This window comes from Falco naumanni, chromosome 3 (assembly GCF_017639655.2).
Source record: "Falco naumanni isolate bFalNau1 chromosome 3, bFalNau1.pat, whole genome shotgun sequence".
NCBI lineage: Eukaryota > Metazoa > Chordata > Aves > Falconiformes > Falconidae > Falco > Falco naumanni.
This window is the reverse complement of record NC_054056.1, coordinates 26,642,280-26,666,087: the sequence shown is the minus strand read 5'-3', so window position 1 is coordinate 26,666,087 and position 23,808 is coordinate 26,642,280. Positions and strand designations below refer to the sequence as shown.

At 39.8% G+C, this 23,808-nt stretch overlaps 1 long non-coding RNA gene across 1 annotated transcript; it reads left to right on the top strand.

Moving 5' to 3' along the window:
• The first annotated feature begins 619 nt into the window (after positions 1-619).
• On the top strand, positions 620-23,606 carry LOC121085574. The gene is made up of 3 exons (XR_005827107.1): positions 620-726; positions 819-926; positions 23,143-23,606. It is a non-coding gene; the product is annotated as an uncharacterized LOC121085574 (long non-coding RNA).
• The last annotated feature ends 202 nt before the right edge of the window (positions 23,607-23,808 follow it).

Sequence of the window (23,808 nt, the reverse complement as noted above, 5' to 3'; positions counted from 1 at the left end):
TACCACCCTATTTTCTTGATATTGAATCTTTGATCTTTCTTGTCAAACTGCCTCTTGAGGCTGTCAACAGGGCATTTAAAAAACAAAATGTGTTAAGGAAAAGCTATGCCACATAGCAGGTATGAAACAATTCTAAGGATTGGTGCAAATATTAAAACATACCTCCTACATTTAACCTGGCATTTTTCTGCTACACTGGCCAGTGGCATTTCATTGTTTCCTACAAAACTACAAAGGGATACTTACATTTTTGCTTTTATTCCAATAATTAGTCACGACTGACATTTAAAAGCATGCAGGGTGAGACACCCCCATGCATTTTCTTTTGACGTTCCTCGAATTAGGCTCAGTGCTAAATGAAAACATTTTCCTGCTCTCTTCCTCTACATTTTTAAATGAATGTCATCCAAATGGTATTGCCATTCAAATGCTACAGTGAAATTCCTTGCATGCTGATAGTGCAGTGTGGGAATCTCTAAAATTGTCCCCCGTAGGTTCGAATTCAGCCCCTGAAGGTTCACTTGAGCTTAATTTCACTAATCACACGGGGACAGTTATTTTTTGCTCTCGCTCAGCTTCTCTTTCACATGCGAGCACACACACCATACACACACACACACTCACGCTGCATCCCTCCCGTTCTGTTGCACTTAAGTCCAGATTAGCTCTGACCATCCCTGCACGCACGCGGAGAGCGACACAACACCGCGGTGCCTAAGACCATAGGTGGGTCGTTTGCTTCAAGCCAATTTATTCACATTTGCAATGGTAAGATTGATTTTTATCCTGCATTTCTGAGTTTATTTAACTGATTTCAGAAACTGCCACAGAGGTGGGGGCAGAGATCGTCTTCAAGGTTGCTGTCATCTGGAATTTTATGTCCTTCATTTTCTTTCACTCTGTATGCCTGTCACATCGGCTTAACTGTGAGTAGCGTACTAGCCAGTACCTCTGGCATACTGTATATTAATAGAATATTGATATAGCCCAAATACTGTTGTGGGATTCATCATTTGGTAAATCCTCTGCCGTCTGCAGTTTTACAGAGCCGTTTAATTAGCAATTTTACAACCTCCTATTCTCTCATTAAATTAATTAATAATTAAGTTCAAATATAGGCATCTTTAATGTCATAATTATATTTCAGTTTTATGGTCACCAGAGTTTAGCTCATTAGGCAAGGTAGTCATAAACCATAGCTCTATTTAGGGGCTGAGGCACTGATGCACAGGTAGTCTGCTTCTGCTTGGTATTTTTATCCTTCTCGTTTTCTCCTCTTCTCCCACCCCCCCCACCCCCCACTTCTCCAGCTCCCCTCCCTCTCATTGCTCTCTCTGCTAGCACCGGCTTTTTTTTCCTGTAGCAGCTCTTTCTCATTCATAGGTAAGGTTTAAAAAATCCCTGACACACACACCCACAGCACACGCACACACACACCCAATTACTCTCTCTGGAGCAGCACAGTGATGCTGGCCTGTCATGGGTCCTGCTTCCTTGCAAGCCTCAGGGACCACCACCCTCAGCCCTGGGCACCCAGCAGTGGCAAATTTTCTGTAGCTTCGTATTGGTGTCGTTGTACTCCTGTTTGACTGTGTGATTTACCAAGGCATGGGACTTAGTAATGGCATTTCACACAATATGATATGTTGTGCGTTGTTTTATACGTAGTGGATTTATTTCAGTCATTATCACTGATTAAACCAGCTTAGTTGAAAAGACAAAGCAAAACTTGGCTTTGAAATTGTTCTTATTTAATTTTGTTTGTGCTCACATAACCCAGGACAGCACTAATTATCTCTTTAGTGTAGCTCATATTTCTAATGTAATTCATATGTAAATTGTAATTTAATTCATATGGGAATGTTTGTGTTCCTTGCATATTCTCAGTAAAGAGCACAAACAGTGAATTAAAACTGTTTGGAAATGAAAACTTCATGTTGCCTTTTTTGAACTGTCTTTGATTTGTTTTGGCTTGTTGTTTCTCTAATGAATTGTGATTCAATTGGATGTCTAAGGCCAACGTATTCAGTCTCCTCTCTCTGTATTTAGGCAGCTTACTCACTGGCCTGCTTTTCCTCCTGGGTTTGGAAGGTGGGGGGGGAGCTTTCTGCATGCTTGGTACCTTCGGAAAAAAAATCATCATGTGATGACTGTTATTAAGAACAAATAATTACGGGGCACATTTGTATGACTACAGAGCCTACAAGCACTTCCTGGCACTATTTGTGTCACTTTGCTCCTCAAACAGAACCACGAGAGCACAGCACAGCTTTATTTCTGGCTCAGCATATCTGATAACATTAAATTAAAATTTTAAGCCCAACCCAGATTTTCCATCCAATAACTTTCACATTTTTATTGCCTTTTAAAACCATCAAACCGCTTAATGCAATGTTACTGCCATCTCTAAAAACTGCTGTTGCCCACAGTGGAGTGGTCTTTTGACAGGGCAAGTCAAAACTTCTGAGTTGTGTGAGTAAAGTTTGTATGAGTAGGCCAGCAAAAGTTGTTCCCAGGCTGCTGAATTTTCAGGACAGGTTTGCTGGCTGTACGTGGGAATAACGCAGAGGTACGCCTTAACACCAAAAGCAGAACTAAAAGTCACAGCAAATGCAACAACCTGGGTGTCACCAGGAGGGTGAGCTTGGAAGCACGCGAAGTTACGGGCAGCAGGTGTGAAGTGCTATCAGCTAGTGCAGCAGGCAAGGTGAAGCGAAAGACCTGAAGGAAACAGGAAGGGTAAAAGTTCAAATGGAGGAATAATTAAACCTGAAGAGCTGGCAAGTTACTGAACGATGACATCAGCTACAGCTTTCTCTGCTGGAATGGATTTTCACATTTTCAAACTGCACGCACAATATTGGGGAGATAATGAATGTCTATTTCTCATCCTGACGAAGATCTTTGTTCATCCCACACCAAATGAAGCCACCTGTGCTGTAAGGGCTGAGACCAGGCCCAGAGCCACTGCTTTACCCCAGCGAACCACCACCTGACCTGCCAGTGACCACAGATTTGGTGCCACCCCCACGTGCAGACATGGTGCAGAGGACTCATGACGTGATGGTCCGGGAAGCCCCTTCCCATAGATAATTGCATCTCAGGCTGGTATGCAAAGCCCTCAGGGGAAAAATCCTGAACCCCCAGACATCCTCTCTGTTGCTCCTGGGTGTTGCTGTGGCCAGAAGAGAGGTAGGGCTTTGAGGAATGATATTTGTGTGTTAGTCCCTGCTGCTGTAATGCCGAGCTCTGGGACAGGTGGCCCTGCTCTCGGGTAGGAAAAGTGGCAATTTCCAAGAAAAGAGGCAGAGGCGTCACGCCTGCTTCATCACACCCCTCCGCCGACCTCCCCATCATGAAAAGCCTTCTCTATTTTATGGCAATTTTGTCTTTCTTGGGCTTTGGGGACCCCCTGCAAATAAGCTCAGCTCAGGAAGGCGCAGCATTAGGGCACTCTTTAGTGGAGCTGAGCAGAGGGAGGACAACATGGGCAAGAGGGAGCACTGGTCAGTTTGTCTGTGATCACACAGCCCCCCCGCAGCCAGGTACCCTGCAGGGAGGGATGCTGCCACATCTAGGGCACACGTTTGAAACACACGTGTACACACACACACACACACGCACACATGCATGCACACTCCCTGTGACGACACAAGAGCTGTCCGAAACTATTTTCAATAATTGATTTGCTGTTTAATTGAACATCATGACTGACTAACATAGCTCATTACTTTACTCATTAGTTAATTATCGGAGAAAGTAGGACAAGTCAATAAAATGGAAGGCTGTAAATTCCAATACTAATTAGCACCATTTCCTCAGAGACATATTTAAGGGCAGATTGGCTACCCGAATGTCCCCGGACCTTGTAGATGAAGGGAAAGGGTAGACTTACCATAAATCTAGATTACCGGCAAGCAAGGCTCGTCAGCAGTAAGTAGTCAAGTACACAGGTGCTGAGCTACTGCCAGGCACCCTGTTTGAACTGGAATATTGGAACGCAAGCAGCACAGAAATTCCTATTTTTAAAAGAAAAGAGGGGGGGCAGGGGGAGTGCTCACACACCAGAGAGTATCCATATTTAAAATAAATTATGCAAACTGAACTACTTCTGCAGAGCACATTTGCTTTCCTAAGATCTCTTTCACAGTCTCTCTCACATGCATTCACTTCATCCTCTCTCTTTTTGGCAGTCCAAATCCTAGTCAAAACATCACTGCATCCCTTCTGGAGTGGACACATTTGTAATGTGAGGGTTCTAAATTATATCTCTTATTTCACGTTTTTGAAAAATAAACTATTCCAGTAACTGAAATTATATTCTCCTTTTATTGCTATTATTTTTTGTATTATCTTTAATTTAAAATAAGTCTGAAACACCGTCAGAGGCAGAATTCAATGTGTCCAGCAGAGCTTTAATCGAGCCAAAAAGTGATTTACACAAATAAAGACCGTCTCAAAGACTGGGAGAAAATGAGGCAAAGAGTGTATATATGTGTATGCATGTTTGTATTCATGGTATATGTTTTATATATACATGAGCTTATATTATTTAAGTATATATACACACATGTATAGAAGTATATGTATGTGTGTATGTACATAAAAAACATGCAAGCACATACATAATGCACACACATACACAGCTACTGAAATATGCCTATATAGGGTTCTTGTTGCTCTGTAGGAGGAAATCAGCAAATTCCTTGAGTTCTGCAGTTTAAAAGCCCCCAGGTCTTACTGGCTGCCTTTTAAAAACCAACACAAGAGGACACAGACTATGAAAAGGTTCTGTTGACGTACTGGTACATTGTTCAACAGTTTGTCTAAATTAATTTTAAAAAACTTCCCATCAGTGGTCTTCCTCTCAACAAACTCCCACTTTTGAAGAACTAGTCTCCAGGTAGGTGAATGAAAACGAAGACCACAAGCATTACCTGGGCTCAGCTAAAGCGAAGAAATCACCCTAAAAATAGCCCTGTCTGGAGCTTTAAATATTTAGCAATTCTAAAAATATATTAACAGATTAATGTAAAAAAAAAAAAATGCTAACAAATGTCTATTACTTGACTTACTATATTTTCTGCCTGCGGTTCTGATTCTTAAGCCACAAACTGTGATTTATTTTCAAATGTTTTAAAAACGTACCTTGCCAAATTGTTCTAAAGATTGCATGGATTTTTTTAATCAGCAGTTTTGAGAATCTGGCCTCTGGTGCTAATAAAGCAAGACTGAAATTTAGGGCAGAAGGGGGAAATGTGGTTGTTTTGCTTAATAAAAAGCTCCTGGTAGAAATAATGCAAGGAAAATCCTCTAATGATTTTAGTAAAAGGTAAAAAAATAAAAAGTGGTATATTATGTACGTTTGGGAGGGGATATTTGTTTGGGATGTTCTCTTCACATTAGCAAAGGAACAAAAAAAAATACTCATCATGTAAAATTGGTCTTCTATAGAAAAGAGAGGAAAAGGTTTCCCCAGTTAGATGTTCACTCAGTGTAAGCTAGGGCACAAGGTATATACGAACGCTCAAGCACCACATACTTGCTAGCAAGTTGGAAGTTATAAATGAGAACATTCCGAAAAGCAGGAGATGTGCTCTCTGCCTTGTTTCCAGAGAGTGCCGAGCACTTTTTGACACAGAGATTTTTTTTTATGATTATGGTGGGTCACACAGGATCCCTAGCTACGCTTGAACACCTTGGCTACAGAGCATAGGGAAAACCCCCCAAACTGCACAGCCAGCATGCTCAGCCTGCAGAAGGGCTCGGTGTACATGGTAGGGATGGAAGCGAGAAGTTTGGGAGAGGACCCAGCCTCAAGCTTTGAGTCCTGCTTTAGAGCCACAAATGACTCTAAAGCGTACACTGAGGTTTAACATACGCAACGCTTACATCTTACACTGCTGTTTCATACCTACACAACGTAAGGTAATTCTCACTTGCATTTTTAACTCCTTGTCTGTACCTGCTATCAAATACTCCAAAACTGGAGGCAGAAGTTGATTACCAAGTGCAATACCTAAAGTACTCTGTGCCAGCTGATGGTAAATGCGCAGACTGGAAGTGCTGTGGTGAATTTGCAGTGGTCCTCTTTTTGAGATGGGGCCCCCAGGCCCCTGCAGCCTTTAATCAGCTGTAACTGGAGTGAAGCTGTCAGCTCCTGCTTGTATTCTGTCAGCTTCAGTACCACTTAGAGCATCCCTGACAAATGCACAATGCATATTGAACAGTCAATCTGTGAGCAAGCTCTTGATTTCGGAAGAAACTTTCTAAGATTCTACAGGGGAAAACTTGTAAATTATTAAGGAAGAAAATTGTGAAAAACATCTTTTAGTCACACTCCTTTGTTTATGGAGAAACCCAGATGTTGCTTTTTCTTTAGTAGGACGATGAATTGGCTCAGTCCAAGGTAAAATCTCAGGCAGTGTAAGACAGAGCAAGGGCTACTGTATGACAAGGACACCTCTGCCAGCCAAACTGTGCTCACTGTATCATATGTCAGCCTGGCGTCATTAGTAGTATTGTCATATAAATTATTCATACTGAAATATTTGTTCAGTTCTGGTGTGTTCATAAGTTTCCCATTAGGAATTCCAGTTTAAAGAACTTTTCCAGCTGCATAAACTTCCCTACATACCTTTCCCCCCACTCACCTACCTCTGGTGTTGCTTCAACAACATCAGGTGTAAGCATGACTGCCTGGGATGAGTGACTTTGAGCAAAGCTGTTCCTATATTTCTAAAATACTAAATACCTTTCAAAACAATGCAACCCTCTCATCCACACCCAAGAATTCCTTCCTATGTGTAAATCATTTGAAGATTTTTTTCCTTATCCATTTCCTTCCCAGCACATGGTGAATTTTTTTTTTTTTTCTTTATGGGCAGTTTATGGGCTAAACCTATTATTTGCTAATTAAAGGTCCTTCCTCCTCCCCTTGGGAGCTTAAAAATTCTAATATTATTTCTTCACAGAGCTCAGTCCTACAATATCCCTGCTGTAAATGCAGCTAAATCTTAGCTAACGGTGACAAAAATAAGGCCGTGGCATGTCTGAGCAGGCTGGAAAAAGGGACGGACACAGCCTCTTTGCAAGTCAAAGCATTCCATAGCATTCCGTTTCCCCACAGTCCCCAGGGTAATGTCATTGCAAGAGGGAAATTATTGTAACATTACAACACTGAGCTCCAATAACCACACTGATCTCTGGGGACTCTGCCATTTGCCGTCCCACAACACAGAAAATTCCCTGAATAGGCTCCTTCCCTAACCCCATTAAAAACAGAGATTTCCCAAGGAGAGGACAGAAACCTCCTTGAGGTCGCTCTAAGAGATAGAGTCCTCATAAGACAGTATTTGGAGGCCTTCTACGCCATTTCTGTAAAATGGGAACGAAAACACTCTGGACTCCTAAAAGTGCCACATGAAGATCATGGCAACCTCATCCAGACAGAAATTAGGAAATGAATTCTAAATTAATTAGAAATTAAATTAAGCATTAGAGTAATTAATATTTATGTGGCACCAATATGTAACTATTTATTACTAGTAGTATTACTGTTGTTGGTGTCACTTTTACTATGTTAATTATTTTTTCATTACTGTAGCACTTCGAAGCCCCTGCCACAGTTGAGACCGATGTTGCATCAGCCAAACAGACCAAATTGTTGTCCCTTCCCTAAAGGACTAAGGAGCAATGGAAGCAGTTCTGGTCCTACCAATGCAGAAAGTTGCCTAGTGAAATATGGAAGATTATTTAAAGGAAAAATGTATTAATTCATATTGCTTTCAGTGGGAGTTAGGTGCCTAACAAATATTAAAATCCAGTCCCGGATTAGGCAACCACAACTAGAAAGAGTATTTACGGGCAGACTCAGCAAACTGAAGCACAAGGCACAGCTTTAAGAAAAAAAAGCAGCGACAAACTTTTGCAGACTTTAAAGCGGGAATGTTTCCAGTCATATTTAAAAAGAGAAAAAGTTTCACACAAAGCCAGGCCTACCCATTTTGCAGAAGTTCAAGAAGCGAGCAGCGTGCCAAAGAGTCCAAAATGAAGCCACCCATCTCCATTACACATTAAGTAAGAGGCAGGCAAATGAGGAAAGAAATAAATATTTGTGCATATACTTGAAAAACCCTTCTTTCCTGCGGTTAACATTCATCACATTCTCACTGCCTCTCCCAGTCAATTCTCTCCTTCAATTAACCAATAAGTCAATTTGTTCCTTCTCCATCAGAAAAATCCCCCTCTCAGCAAAAAATGCATCACTTCACTATCAGATCAATTCGCCCTTCCTTCTCACGGCTCAATCGATATACTCCTCCTCTGCATCTGCTAAACAACAAACAGGTCAGCTGAAGGAAACCTGCCTAGGAAGCTTCTCTCCTTTTATTTGGCATACTTCGTGTGTACAAGTGCCTCGCCGGGCACCTCCTGAGTACGCAGACATGGCAAATATTCGAAACAATACTGTCGAGAATCGTATTTTAAGACAACAAAAAATTTGAACTGAGCTTTCGTTTCCAATAAGATGTTCAAATAACTGCTGTTCAAATAACCAGTGGAATTAGATGTTAAACCAGTAGCGCATGCAACATTTCACTATATAAAAACAAACAAAAAGTTGAGGCTGCAAGGACAGATTGCACCTTTTTTAGACAAAGTACAGCTTCAACAAAACATTCTATTCCACTGAACTGTTCTGATAAAAGTAACAAGTGCCCATACACAAAGCTCTAGGCATCCTCACATTGCAAATGGAGAATGTAAAAAAAAAAAAAAAAAAAAAAAAGAAAAAAAAGAAAAGAAAAAAAATTACTGAAATCAAGAATTACTCTAAGCCAGGGACTTTTCATTCAACTTTACCATAAACCATCAATAAAATTCAGTGCATTCAAGATGTCTTTGCAAATCAAAAACGTAATGAAATATGGTATTAGAAAAGCACAAGTTTATCTAAGAGGTTGTATCTTCTGTATGATACACATGTACAGATACAAACCCAGAGACTCCTTCAGCACAGGCAGGCATCCAACTCTGGATGAAATACCGTTACCGTGTAACTAGACAAAGTGGCAATGCCCAGAAGATTCAGGCACAAAGTGAAAAATCTGAGGAGTTTGGATTATATAAAATAATGCAATTTAGCCAAATTGGTTATGATGCCAATATCATTACTCACAGTAAAGAAAGGGCAAGAAACTCACTTCCACCAGAAACCACAGGCAAACTACAATAAGCAATAAGCACTCCATCCAGTGATTAGAAATAAATGTTGTGAGGTTGTGTTTTGGGGGGGGTCTCCACCATTTAGAAGTGTGAAGACTTAAAAGTATGAACTGCTAAAAGCAACAGGACTTCATGCAATTTTTTAAAAAAGTACTGCTGAGTATCTTTTCACTTTAGTTTTGTTTTTGGGGTTTTTTTACCAATTCAGTAGTTTGCTTTCTATAGCAGTGAGACTGGATGTGGATGGAGTACATTTTTTACTTCCAGCTGTTTATCAAACTAAAAGTGAAAGCTACCCTTTTTTTCCTCTGTGATCCCTTAAGATTTGTGATTATTTTCATAACTAGAGCACTACTTGAATATTTATGGATAAAAATCCATGTAATAGTAATGAGTTTACCATTCTCATTCGCTAGCCTGTTTCTTAGTCGGTTTTACCATCAATTGATAATCCCAACACAGCAGTCCAAATTAGTCTTGGGAAAAAGTTTTGGCTGAATGTTTTATTTAGGGAAGAATGTAAATTTGGGCCAAGCCAAACTATTCTAAACTTGTGCTGGATTTTGTTAGTAGGTCACCTGAAACAAAAAAGAAAGAAATTCACAGAAGTCAGACTTCCCCTTTCCCTTCCTTCACAACCATGTTTCCAGTTACTGTCTCAAATTGATGCTTTCTGTTCCAGGGAGAACGAGGTCTCAGTTTAACCCACTTAAATACTTTCTGTGCAACCGCAACTTTAGGCACCAAAATTTCCCTCTAAACACCCAGGGAGCTGTAGTCTCCTATGGGAGCCCAGCTGTTTTTGAGTGCCTTGCAACTGGGCACGTCACTTGCGTCAAAGAGCTCCCGGCACAAGGGCTCCTCCCTGCAAGGATGCTGCATCTTGGCTCGGGCAGCAACAGTGCTGCCGCAGTGAGCTGGGACCTCGCACCGGACCACCAATTTAACTCTCCACAGGAGAAAAGAGCCAGAGGTTGAGGTTGTAAAAGATGCTACAAGACGTACAAACATTAGAAACCTTTTCAACAGAAAAGCTAGAATAAGATGCAGCTTCTTTCAGACAAAAACGTCTTCACCTTTGAGACATTTAGGCCTGCATGTATAACATATACATACATATTTCACATTATAAATGTCATACTGTGAACATGTACATATGCATCGCTGATCATTTCTGATACAGCCCCTTTTGAGACCATCCCACAGAAGCTGAGGCTTTGCCAGCGTCAGCACTGCAGTTCAGTTTACCACTGATTTTCTAGGCACAGCAAATGGAGGTGTTTTTAAGACTGAAAGCTCTGTGCAATCTCTCCAGCCTGACCTTCCATAACATAGACATGAGTTTACTTTGGATCGCAGCTGATTGTACGTGCCTTAAGACTCCAGCATACGGAAATAATCTTGCTTTACTCTGTTGAGCTGCCCTGGGCTGTATAAACACAGTTTTCAGTGTTACCTCAGGGCTGTAAGAGCTGCATGATGGGGAGGGAGGGGAGGACTAACCTGTGTGCAAGATTACGGAGGGGAGAGAAGAGTGCAGGACATAGACTGTGCCTACCACACTCTTTGTGATCATCACCCAACAGGTCTTCCTTAACCTGAGAGTACGGGGAGAAAAAGGAGAGGATGCAAGATCTTTTTTTGGCCAAGCAATTTACTTCCACATTGTGTGGTAACAGCAAACAATACCCGTACATCACTTGACCAGAAAGACATTTTCATGCTGTTTCCCTTGAAATCCTTATTTTTGTTAACCACAGGGCTTATGGCTTCGCTCCCCTTCCCTGCACCCCCTTCCCTCCCAGCCCCTGGTAGCAGGGAAGGGGTCAGGGCAGCCCACTCCTGGCCCCAGGGAGGAGGTGGCAGAAGGCTGCCTGTATTTGCCTTGGCCACTTCCCCATGTAATCTGGGTAATAGTGTGGCTAATCGGCAACGCGGAGGAGCCCCCCATGCTGCGATTCACAATGCCGACCCATTCATATTTCATACAATAGGGTATTTAAGTCATCCCATGCCTTGCCGAGGAGATTGTGCTCCCTTTGTTCCAACGTTTTGGGCAGGGGTCTCCTGCCCTACCCCCTCTTTCACACCAGCATATGTCCCAGCTCTTGCCTGCTGCAGCTGGACAAGGGCTGTTGTTTTTGTTTTCTCCTTCGAAACCAATGAATTGACTATGGTGGTGTGAAATGTGGGGTAAAACAGTCCTCCTATGTATGCATACATTAGCCATTTGCTACATTACAACTTCACAGCAAGGTGACCGAGGAGGCAACAGTGTTCGTGCTCTTCCATTTTGAATGGGCAATCTGTTGAGCGCAAAAGGAAATAATAAATAAAAGACTGACTGCACGTATTGTTTCAAAAATGGCTTGCCATGCTATATCAAAGTGACATAAAAGTGCCTCTACCCCAATGTACTGCAACCATAAAGATCAAAACCTGGCCTGTAACAGAAAATTACAGGGTTCACATGTATGGATATTGAATATTAAATTCAGACCACATTCCTGCAATAAAGATTGCTATTGCATATTCACCTTTACTTGCTACCCCTCTCACATTTGGGATGTACTAAACTCAACAGACTCACAGAAGCAATAGGACCTGATCTCATCTTTGTACAAACCAAAACCAAAAATCCCTGCAGTTCAGGATTTACCCCTCATAGGGTGTACTGATCCGTGGATCGGAATTGGCACAGAGGTTTTGCCTTCCTTTGCTAGACTGGACTATCAGCTCTCTTCCAGCCCCAGCTGGCAATAAGAAAAAGTCAAATCTCTCCAAAAACTCTTTTGTAGCTTGTACAAAACAAGTCTTGTGGCTCCATTTCTCTCCTGAGGTATAAAGAAATGACACATCACAGGAACTCCCTCAAAACTAATATTACAAGCTAAGCTAAAGTCTGGAACAGAAATACCTTTTTCATTTTTAAGAATAACCCTAAATGCATTATAATGTAATTCAGCTAATTAAAAAGATGTGTTTAATGACAAGCTAGAAAATGTCATTCATTCCTGGTTCAAGTTCATGTTACTCCACGGATGTCACTCCTGACTTTTCTCTTAGAAATGCCTGAGCCGTGTTCTTTGGCTTCAGTTCAGCATTTGGAAGTTCACACCTGTGCTCTGTATTACAATCAACTTTCATTTTTGCTCCTAAAATTGGGGGAAAAAAGGCTTGAGCCTCCGTCTTGAGAGCCAATTTTCCAAAGAAAGCTAAACTTTCTATGAAGAGTTAATTAATTAGAACACGTGCAATATTTTACAGACTTATAAATAGTACTGTGTTGTATAAAGTGTGCAAAAGGAAAAATTTGTACAGCATCCTCATCTAGCTATTTGTGTGCTAACTGTGAAAGTAGAAGCCAGGAAATAAAAAATCTTTAGGGGAACAGAGGGCACAACACAGATGTATTTAAAATTTCATTTTGATGATCAAAGAATTTACAATATCTTCTTTCAACAGCTAACTTTTTGATGTCAATATTTTGAAGCCTCTACTCCCCCCCCCCCCCCCCCCCCCCCCCCCCCCATTTCTCAAAATCACAGAATAACAAAACCAAAAAAAGCTTCCCAAGGCTGATCTTTGAGGGCTACTGGCACTCTTGTGTGCAGTAGCAAATGATCGATCTGTACCTCTCCCACTGAAGTAAAGCAGATTTTGTTGAAAATGCTATCAGTAGAATTTATACCACTTGAAAATGATCCTAATACAGCTAAATTTGTAAATGGTTACCTCCCCCAGCACCCAAACAGCAGGGACGCAGCTACAGCAATATAAATGTGCTAATCCCAGCACAATGTATTCCCACATCTCCCTGTATCAAATCATTCTAAAGGGTTTTCAATATACAAGTTAATTAGCTACAATGAAGCAGCAGAGTAACATCTAATGAAGACCGGGGCTTAAAATACCAGAAGTGGCCTGTTGTACCCTTTCCCCCCTCTTTAATATTGACATACTTGTCTGAAATAGGTTACAGATATAGTTCAAATGTAATTTAACAAGGTATAGAAGGCACTTAAAGAACACAATTGTTTTGACTATATTGGAAACACACTGGACATATTTAAATTTGCATATTCAACAATATCTACAAGAATACCACTTCTGTATTAGCACCTCAACATGCTACTGCCATACAGTATCTATCTATAAATATACAGATATACACTTGGAATGCTGAGCAAGAAGATGGTGCCATCTTGTTACTGAATGTATAACATTATATTCTAATTACATACTCAGTTTCTCATTGCTTAAAACGATCAGTGCATGGGGAAGTAGTTATGTATATTCTTCTCAAAAAAATAAATCTCTCTGAAATGAATTGCACAACGTTAAAATGATGCAAGCAATCAACGTCTGCAAAACACAACTTGAAGAAAGAAGACAAAAAACAGCACAGGAGAGTAAACTTAATTACCTAAGAAATATCTGCTACTTTCAGAAACAGGGAGCTGCCACGGTTGCATGTTTCAGATTTAACTAAGGAATGAAAAGCCCTAATTAATTAAACTAAATTCCTGATCCTGACTGGATGTGGGAGTCAATGAGACTTTACCCATGTGAACCTCATTGCTGGAGTGGGACTGAACTCTTCCTTTTGCTGTCTATCAAGGAGGAAGCTCATCTTGTAATCCCACCACTTCATTAGCACCTTTCCAGCACATTATCTTTGCCCTAATCCTCCTGTCACTTTAGAGATTCAGGGTCATTAGAGCACTTGAAGGGTCGATGTTATTGTCGAGGAGGTGTGAATTGATCACTAAGATGACAACTGGTGACAAGTGTACTTTATTAGTCTGCTACTTTGCCTCTTAATTGCTACTGATTAGCCTGTCTGTTAGAAAGGAAATTTGGGCTCCTTCTGCCCTTGCCAAAGATTACACTGCTTCCCTAATAGGACCATCTAAACAACTTTCCCCCCCTGCCCCCTGCAGTGAGCCCATTTAGACATAGTATATTCTCCCAACTCAATGCAACTATTCACTTGAGTAAAATCAACAAAGTAGGGCCCGTTAACTCTCCCATTACATTTAGTGTAGCTTTTAATGGATAGGAGAATTTCTCTGTTAAAAACTAAAATATTTCCAATTGTTTCTTTTTCTTCCCAAAGGCATGAATAGGATCATCTTTTTTTCCAAAAATCCCATTTTAGACATGGCCATGCTTACTATTTGAATGGATTTCCCAGAGGACGTGCTGGCTCTTGAAATATCATATTGCACTTAAACTACACATTAAGACAAAGCAGAAAAAAAAAAATTAAACCGTGCGTCTTGCCAGAGTTCACATGCTTCAAGACTTAATTGCTGTTGACCACAAGAATTGAACGTTGAGTCATACAGGGCACATTGGCCAGCAGCGAAGAAGTCCACTCTAGTATTTAGTTTTACAGAGCTTGCTGCTTAAAAAGAGGAAGAAACAAGAAGAAAAAAAAAAAAGAGAGAAAAAAACTTTTTTTTTTTTTTAACTAGATAGCTAGGATAGTAGAAAAATCTTAGTGTACTGTAAATGTAGGGTCATAGTTGCTTGACAGTGACAATCTTAGCATTGCTGGTGGTTTTTTTTTATACCAGGTTAAACATATCTATAAGGGATCATGCTTAGCAGCAAGATAATATGAATGCAGATCTCTGTAAGCTGTCTGTTCACTTTTATCAACTGTGATTCAAGAATAACAAGGACAACAAAAAGAAAACAATTCCCAGATCTCTTGTTCCTACTCCAAAACCCACATAAAAATGAGTCTGTGGATTACACTCCCTTCCAAAAGCAAGTGCTAAACCTAAACCGGCACATATTAAGAGCTTTAACAAATACCTAATCTTGAATTGTGCACTGGAGACATTACAGTATGACTCTAGCTGCTGAGGATGAGTATTTGACCTTCCTGGAGTCACTTGAAGTGTTCAAGGTTATTTTACAGAATCGGTATTTCACATCCTAATTTTCAAGGATGACACATTTCCCATGAAGAAAAGCTGATGCATAAAGTTCCGTGATTGGCTTTTTGAATTTAACTGTGGTCAAAAGAAAACTTCAAACAGCTTGTGCAATAACCTGATCCCTCCCCTCCTCTTTTAACCATGCCTACATATAACATCTGCACAGGCATTTTGTTTGATTAAAAAAGCTTGAAGATGATGGGAACCTTTAATTATTTTTTTATTTGATTTCACTAGGGAAAAATAGCAAATACTTATGGTATTAGTTGTCCAAGAGTATGATTGCTTTTTATAGATAGTTGTACGTGCATAGTCCTGTTCAAGAAAAACAAAGGTTCTTTCACTTTACCTCCACAGGTTAACACAAAGCACACATCTGCTCCTCCTGGAGTCTTGTTTGGTCTTCTGGTATCACTGTCTTCTGCAAAAAGGAATCCTACTCATTATTTGGATGGAAGTCTCAGTAGATCGTATTTTAAACTGTAGCTACTTTAACTTCACAAGTTCAGGTTTTAAAGCATATTAATTTAATTAAGCCAAGGCCCATGCGTGGTCAATGCAATTTCAGGCTGAGTGACACACCTCAGTTTTGATTAACCAGGACCTAAACAGCTCGGCTTGCCTGAAACAAATTGGCCTGTGTGGAAATAATACTCTTACTGACTACAAGAGGTACTGTGTTGATGGGCAAGATAGCTGGGAGACAGAAGGTATCTGGGAAGTAAACGGGAGCAAGTGAGCACCATCGAGGTCACTTCTGAAACAAATGTCTATGCTTGCTTTACACTGTCTAACAAATGTACCCTTAGGAAATAACCGTTATCTGGCAGTATTTCTGGGAACAATAATTCCTGGACATTCATGCTACAAGAGGGTTACTAAGAAACAAGATACTGCAACGGCATCAAGACAAACTGGTGCAGTGAGATGTGGCTGAGATGTTTTCTTACCATTGTCACTCTGATTATTCAAAATGTGACTCCCACAGAATGTAATTGTCTTCCTGCAACAGAAAACTAGTGAGCAGCCCCTCCTGGAAGGAGACTGGCTGACTAACCATGATCTACTCATTATGATTTAGGTAAATCATAAGGTCAGGTAGATTTTTGGCTAAAAAAAAATATTTCAGGCAAATGATCCCTGCTTGTCTGGACCACCTTTCCAATGATTTGAGATCTTTCTATTTTACATTAGAAAACACGGACTTTCCTGTTGGACAGCCTTTAAGTGTTAGTAGAAGTGTGTCAGACAGCAAATCGTGTGGTCAAATAATTTCATACTGTTGAGCTCTTTGCTCCAGGACTACTCACAGATCAGAAAGGTACTGTCCTCTTGTGAAGTTTCAACTACATTAAAATACAAGAAGATCACCTATCTTACAAAAAATAATTCTCAGCAGGTCCAAAAATTCACAGGAACAGCTTTCAGGAAACTCCTGGAAAAGGAGGTAGTGTTTACGTGAGATGGGAAACAGCAGCTCAGAAGAAAGGACACAAAACTGCTTGGGGAGGAGAATCTCTAGTGGACTGCAGTGGCTAACTGCTACCTCAGTGGCACGGACAGGACAACACCATGGAGAAGCAAACAGGTGGTATCACCTCTACATCTGGTAATGAGAATATTGCTACTGAAATACACTGATGTCCATACTTAAAAGATGGAGTAGATAATTTGAAATATTTAAGAGAAGGATCACAAAATTAAAGGGCTGAAAAATATGACCAAAAAAAAAAAAGGGAGAAGACTGTAAAATTCTTTTACAGAAAATAGTGTCAAAAGGGAAACTAGGACCTCCTGGCTAAACGCTGGGAATAGTCATGCTCTGAGCTGAAAGAGGGCATATATTTTTCAGCACAGGGAGGGTATACACATTCCTTTGCAGCAACTGGGCAGAGATTGTTCAATAACAGCTCCATCCTCACAGGCAGAGCTGAACAGTTTTCTCAGACTTGCTCTTTTCAAGCAGAGCATCAGCAGATTATAAGTCACCAGAGTCAGCTCCAGAGTGGAACTTCCTGAACTTCCTGTGGCAGAGGCTGTATCTGACGGCAGCAGTGATGAGTTCTAGACTTAGCATCTCTATAGAAGTATCCCAGACCCTACCAATTTCCTCTCACTGCCTGAGTAATTCCAGGGTTTCTTCCCTCCCATAGCCTTGGCTTCCCAACCTCTTGCACTTGTGTATAACACCCAGGCATAATGCACCTACTACACACCCAAGGCCCTCTCACAAACAGCCTTAGTAAACAAGCCTAAGGATGCCATAGCACATGATCACAAAGAAATTAAGGTCATCTTTTACTAAAAAATATGCTGATACTATGTATTGGTGTTAGCAGGACTTTCGGTTCAAGAGATAGCTGTTTGGATAGGCAAGGCTCATGAAGTCCTGGTCAGATTGATAGCTTAGCTCAGAACTCTGGCATTTGGATTAAAGCAGTATAGAAATGAATCATATATTTGACATTTAAAACACTTTCAAAGGGAACCTTTTCCACTGCCTGTAGTTTCTTAAATCATAGCAGAAAGAACTGCCATGGCAGAACGGTGTGAGAAATTACTGTCCAACTACTTCTCTGTTTTCCCACATTATGACTGAAGACATTAGTCCCTGAATCATTTTACATCCTGGCATTATGTGCAACAACACTGTGCGTAATAAACAGACGATGCAACAGAAAGAAAATTTGAAAATTCATTTCTCCTTTCCTTTGAACAACATCTAGAATATAAATGTGGTTTGTGGCAGCTCCAACTGAAAGAAAAGAAAGGGCTGCTTTCGGAGGGCTAGCATGACTAAAAACTTTGGATTTATACAGCCAGACTCCCATTTCCTACGCGACCTTGGCAAAGTCACTTATTGTAACATTCTCAGAAATGGATGCTATTTCCTCGGGCTTTCATTCTACTTCTCATCTCCAGAGTATCTGACTGTTTTGCATGTACAACCAATAGCAAAAGTAAATGTCTCAAGGGATTTAATGGAATCTCTTGATCTCGATCCTTTCGGGGCTTCAGAGCTGTTTGATGTAACATATACATGGCATGATTTGTTAGCTTCTTCCAGGACTTCCCGCTCAACACTTCAGTTTTTACAGAAAGTCTTTATGGACTGCCAGAGTTTTTCAAGCCCTGTTTGAGATGGCTAAGTCATCCAGATGAAGTCGGTGGGAGGTACAGTAGTTCCAAAATATTAGATCTTTTTCCAAGTTAATTTCTTCCCATGCACATAAAATGATATGTTTAATAACTGAGGGACACAAAACAGAGAAGTGGGTGTTTCATCTCTCCCTTATTTCTTTGCCCTCAAATTGGGGGTTAAGCTATTACAGAATGGTTGAGGGAGAAGAAGTAATGAGACAACCACTGAACAAGCTGAAGACCTCCATACTTGGTGGAAGTTCAGTAATATGGTTTATACATATGCTTTTTAGACATAGTGCTTTGTACATTTGCTAGCAACTTGCATTGGTTTATAAGAAACATCCTCTTGAACCCGGATATTCAGATTAAGTTAGTAATTGCAATCTCGCTCTGCCGCAGCATAAATAAATAGTACATACTTTAGGACTGAAAGAATCAATCCAGGAAGGACGGACTACATCAGACTATAAATACAAACAGAACAAAGCTCTGCTGATCTGTTAGATCAGTTATTGTAGGAGATTCAAGTACACTGCGTACTTCCTCTTTACCTTCACCAGTCTCTCTCCTGCTCAGGTTTGGCCTGAGATGGGCTACCAACCTTCACAATCATCAGAAATCTCATTGTGGTGAATATTCAGGCAAATCTGGCAGAGCATGGGAAGCTGAGTGCTCTAATAGGGCTGGAAAAAATCAGACACTCTGTTGGCTTTTGTACTACCAGCCTTAGATATTCTTTAATTTTTATTGTAGGATGATTTTAGTGATGCTGTCTTATGGTTCTCACTGAATTTTTCCATGTATATGTTCTACATTTTACTGTGCCCATAGGAAATGTCATTTCTCATTGCCATGGCTTAGATATTTAATTTCTACTTTCCTCCTTTCAGTTGTGTGCATATGAAGTTTTCACTGGCTAACATTTCTTCTCCTCTTCTTTCTTTTTTAAGAGTGTTTGTAAGCATGTTATCACTTAAAACGTGCTATATATTTCTTAATAGATGTTCCATTAAGTCAAAACTATGCCAAGGTGAAAATATCCCTTGCTTTACATGCCAGATCATAAAAACAGCTTAGCTTTTCTTAAAATTCTGGACATAAGTTTTGCATATAAAAAATGAAAATGCTAATGAACCTATGATGAACCTATTCTTCAGTTCTTTTGGACAGCTCTAACGGCCATCAGCAGGACAGCAGACAATGGTGTCTGCTGCTCTTACCGGCAAAACCTACAGAGGGACAATAACCAGAAAAGAAAGGAAATTGCATGTATTTTTTTCAGTAATTAAATCAAAATGGAGTGAAAATCTTCTGACAGGTGACCATAATATTGCATACCTGTTAGTGGAATACTGATAAACAGCTGTGTCAGTCACTGTGTGTGCACTGATTGCCTTTTACAGTAGCAAAATCCAGTTGTAGCAAGATTAGCCAATAAAAAGTAATGAAAGCTGATGAGTAAACTATGATATAGGTATGAAATACATAAAAGTACTAAACTGGGGGGGGGGGGGGGGGGGGGGGGGAAGAGAGGGAAGAAAAGGCAACACCTGGAAAACAACAAAAGCCTGCAAAACCAAGATCTGAATAGGATCAGACAAATTAGCTGTGGCGTTCACTTCAGATTTCCTCAAAACATAATGAAAGATATCATTGTTTGTAAAATCAAAAAGGGACTTGGCTCCAATAGCTTTCTTAACTACTACTTTGTAGTGTTTTGGAAACAAAGAAACTGCAGTACACTGACTGTTTGAGCTAAATGAGAACATCTAACACCTCAGTAAATACTTGAAAGAGTGCATTACTCTAATATCTGTAAATCAGGGCACTTCAAATTAAACCCATGTTCATTAAAAAGCTTGCTGATTTTATGTTTTTGTTATCATTCTGATACAAGTCTGAGAACAAAAGTGCTTAACAATTCCAGTCAAATAGGATAAGGGCATTAATTCTTGTTTGGATGCAAGAGCAACATAAATCATCTGTTCCAAGCTAACAATTTAAAGAGTGCACAGCACGTTACGTTAAATAAAGTATTAACACTGAGTTAAGAACACCTATTAAGGGACTTTGAGAGTTCTGGCTCACATTACCTTACACCAGTTTTGAAATAACCTTATTCCAGGTTTTTAATCCCATAATTATTCCACAACAGTATTGTCAGAAAACTCCCCTGCTTCTAACAATTTATAGCTATAAGACATTATGTAAACCACTTCAGTTAAATTCTTGTACTTCATCATATTATCAGCCTGGCCCACATTAGTGACTTACCTTTTAAGCTTTAAGATAAATAATTTTGTAACGGCAAGATGATTAAATGAAGTGTATTTGATAACCTAAATTTCAGTCTTTTTCAAAACTGCTAAATACTGAAGAAGAATTCAAATTTCATGTGTGCATGCATGTATATGCACATACACACACACACACACTTATATTTAACTTATGACTGGCCTTCACTCAGTCATTTAGCAGAATGATTTCTTCCCAATCACTTTCAAAGTTTATAAGTCAACTATCTGAGTTTCCTCTTTCAGGACCTCAGTTTTCTTTCCAAGATGTTTTCTCTTGGTTTATGACAATTTCAATGGATGTATTAGATCCACCGTTGTGCATATACTTGTATTAGATATTGCCACAGAATTAATTTAATGCCTGAGTTGCTGAGAGGAGAGTGTAAGAATTCCTGGCAGAAAAAAGGAATGGTGGGTGGCGCATCCATGGCCTCAGGCATTAGTTTGTGTGCCTGGTCAGGCAGGCCATACCCATCACTTGTTTGAAGCAGGAGAGACACTTCTACCCTAATTACCTGTTCCGAGACATTTTGCACAGCCTCCATTAATGTAGTTACATCTTCCTCAGCGACACCCGTCTTTGAATCAAATAGGTGGGAACTGTGGTGTGTGGAGTGTCTAGGGGCAATATGGCAACTATGTATGCTTATACAAATACGTATCCACAGAGAAAGAGCTCTCCAGTGTTAAGAATTATTGGTGTTTAGCTAGAAATCAGATAAAATTTAGAACATTTTTCTAATGAAAAAAAGTTCAGATGATCTGAAATCAGCACTATGTAACAAACCTAACCAAAATACCTTCATGTTACTGTAGTTGTCAGCGATGGCAATCAATGACCTTGAAATAGCAGGTCTCTCACTGTCCCTACTTTTTGGCCCTTCAGTACAAGAAGGAGAGGGAGAAACTGGAGAAAATCTTGCTGAAGGCAATCTGGATGGGTCCAGGACTGGAGCTGTACATGGATTTTGTACTGGAAAACCCCCTCATGTCCCTTCCAGCCTGAATTATTCTATGACTGTTAGTCTTTCTGGTACCTCTCTTAGCTAAAAATTACTTGGAATATAACTGGAATAATATGAAATATAAAAAGGTCCCAAGGATCATCCTCATCTGTTCCATTTTTATCCCCTGCTTGGCCAGATTTTCGATCTGACATAACTCCATAAAGCTTTAAGCTAGCTAAGAAACTAGCACCAAACCCTACTGGATGTAACTACATTTGTCACAGAAATTGATTGGAACAATTGGCTGAATAAATAGATATAGCTTATCTTTTAAGTGCCATAAAAGTGATGTGACTGCAGGTAAATCATGTAAATAATTACAACCAGGATTCAGGTTTTCCAATCACTCTTTCACATGCTTTGAATTGCAGGGTCTTCTGGTGACTAATTTGCCACTTTCTATAGAGAAATTAAAGAACAGATTTGCAGTGATGTCCAAGCTGCAAGGTACCAGTGAATGAACAGCGAAAATACTCAAACATGACACTTTTAAGAAACATTGAATTTTGCTTCATCTTTGTTACTTCTCACAAATATTAATGTGACTACGCTGTCAAGAGACTGAATTTTATGTCTGGAGCTGAGATTAATTCATTCATGAAATGAAAACAATTTTGTGAAACAAATAAGCCTTACTTCAGGCAGAAGTGAAAGCAGTTTATAAAACCTTACCCAATCAGTGAAATAAGAAAACTGCATGATTTAGATAACTGCTCTGATTGTATGAACTATTTAATTCTCAAAGGAACATTCCAAGCAGAGAATCTGTGGGAAAATCAAATATGAACACTGTTTACATGACATAATTGACATTTTTTTTCATTTGACATTTTAGATAAAAATTCCTTCTTGATAAAAGAAGGCCCGTTCTATTGAAATGGTCCATTGTCAAATTAAAATAAAAGCTAAAGTGGTAAAGAAAACTAAATGGAACAAACACAAATTAAAATTTCCCCCCATTTTACTACATACCTCAGTTGGCTTTTGAGCTGGGAAGATTCTGAAAACCTCTGGACATACTTTTAAATACATATAGAGAATTCGTTTTCATAGAAAGTTTTGAACACCTGACTTCCCAGTCAGGCCTACTGTTCACAGAAATGTTTAAGCATCTGAAAATAATGAGATTTGCATGAAAAGACTAATTACTACTGAGAAAAAAAGGACTACATTTTCTGAAAATAATAAGCTGCTATTACAGATAGGTTATCCAGCTCATGAATTTACCAGAGAGATTCTTTCTCTTACATCCTGCAATAATTTAATTTTAGATTTTGGACTTCTGATCTTAATATTTTCTTCTTTATATGTATGTATATACATGTGTCTCTGTGGCTCACTCTTATATATATATAAACCAGCTGCACAAACCTGAGACAAACTCCAAGAGATAAAACTTCATGTGGCAGTTTTGGCTAACCTTTTCTCTCTCCCCTTTCAGCTTGTTTTATTTCTGATTAATACAATTATTTCTCATTTCACTATAATTATTTTTTACTTTGTGTTTTCTAACAGTTTTAGTAAGACTTGAACTCTGCAACAAGCCAAGAGTGTATTGGCACGGGCCAAGATGTTCTCTTGTAAAGGGTATTGTAAAAGAGATGGTTTGGGGAGCAGGAAGGGCAGGGGTTTTTGTAGTTTCACTGTTTCAACTGAAAATCACCGTTGTGAAATGTAGCTGAACCTCTACTTTGAAGTGTCCAAGGGAGAACATGCATACTTGTATTTCAGAACCGAGTCTCAGCTTGGCCAAGAAAACCAGAAATGTGCCCCACCACAACTGGTTTTCAGTCCCTCTGAATGGGATCCTCCTCTAGATGTGCTGATAGTCCCAGGTGTGAGCAAATCCTTTTGAAAATGTCAGGGGAAGAAAAAGACAAAAAAACGTTTTGCATTTGTTTGGTAATTATTACTTACGGAAACTGGGTTATAAACTAATGTTAATGATTCATAAAGGTTTCAGACACTCAGTTTATATAAACACACAAAGTCTGGAGGGGTACCCAAGGATTGTCAGCCTGGGAAAATGGTGAGGATTCACTTGCTGGGTCACTAGCTCAAGCTTCCAACTGCATTCGTGTCAGTCCCTCAGCTTCTGGATCAAACCAAAGCAAGTTGCCAACAACAACAGACAAGAGAGAACTAGAAGTTTTCCATCCTGAGGAAAAATCTAGTTCAGAT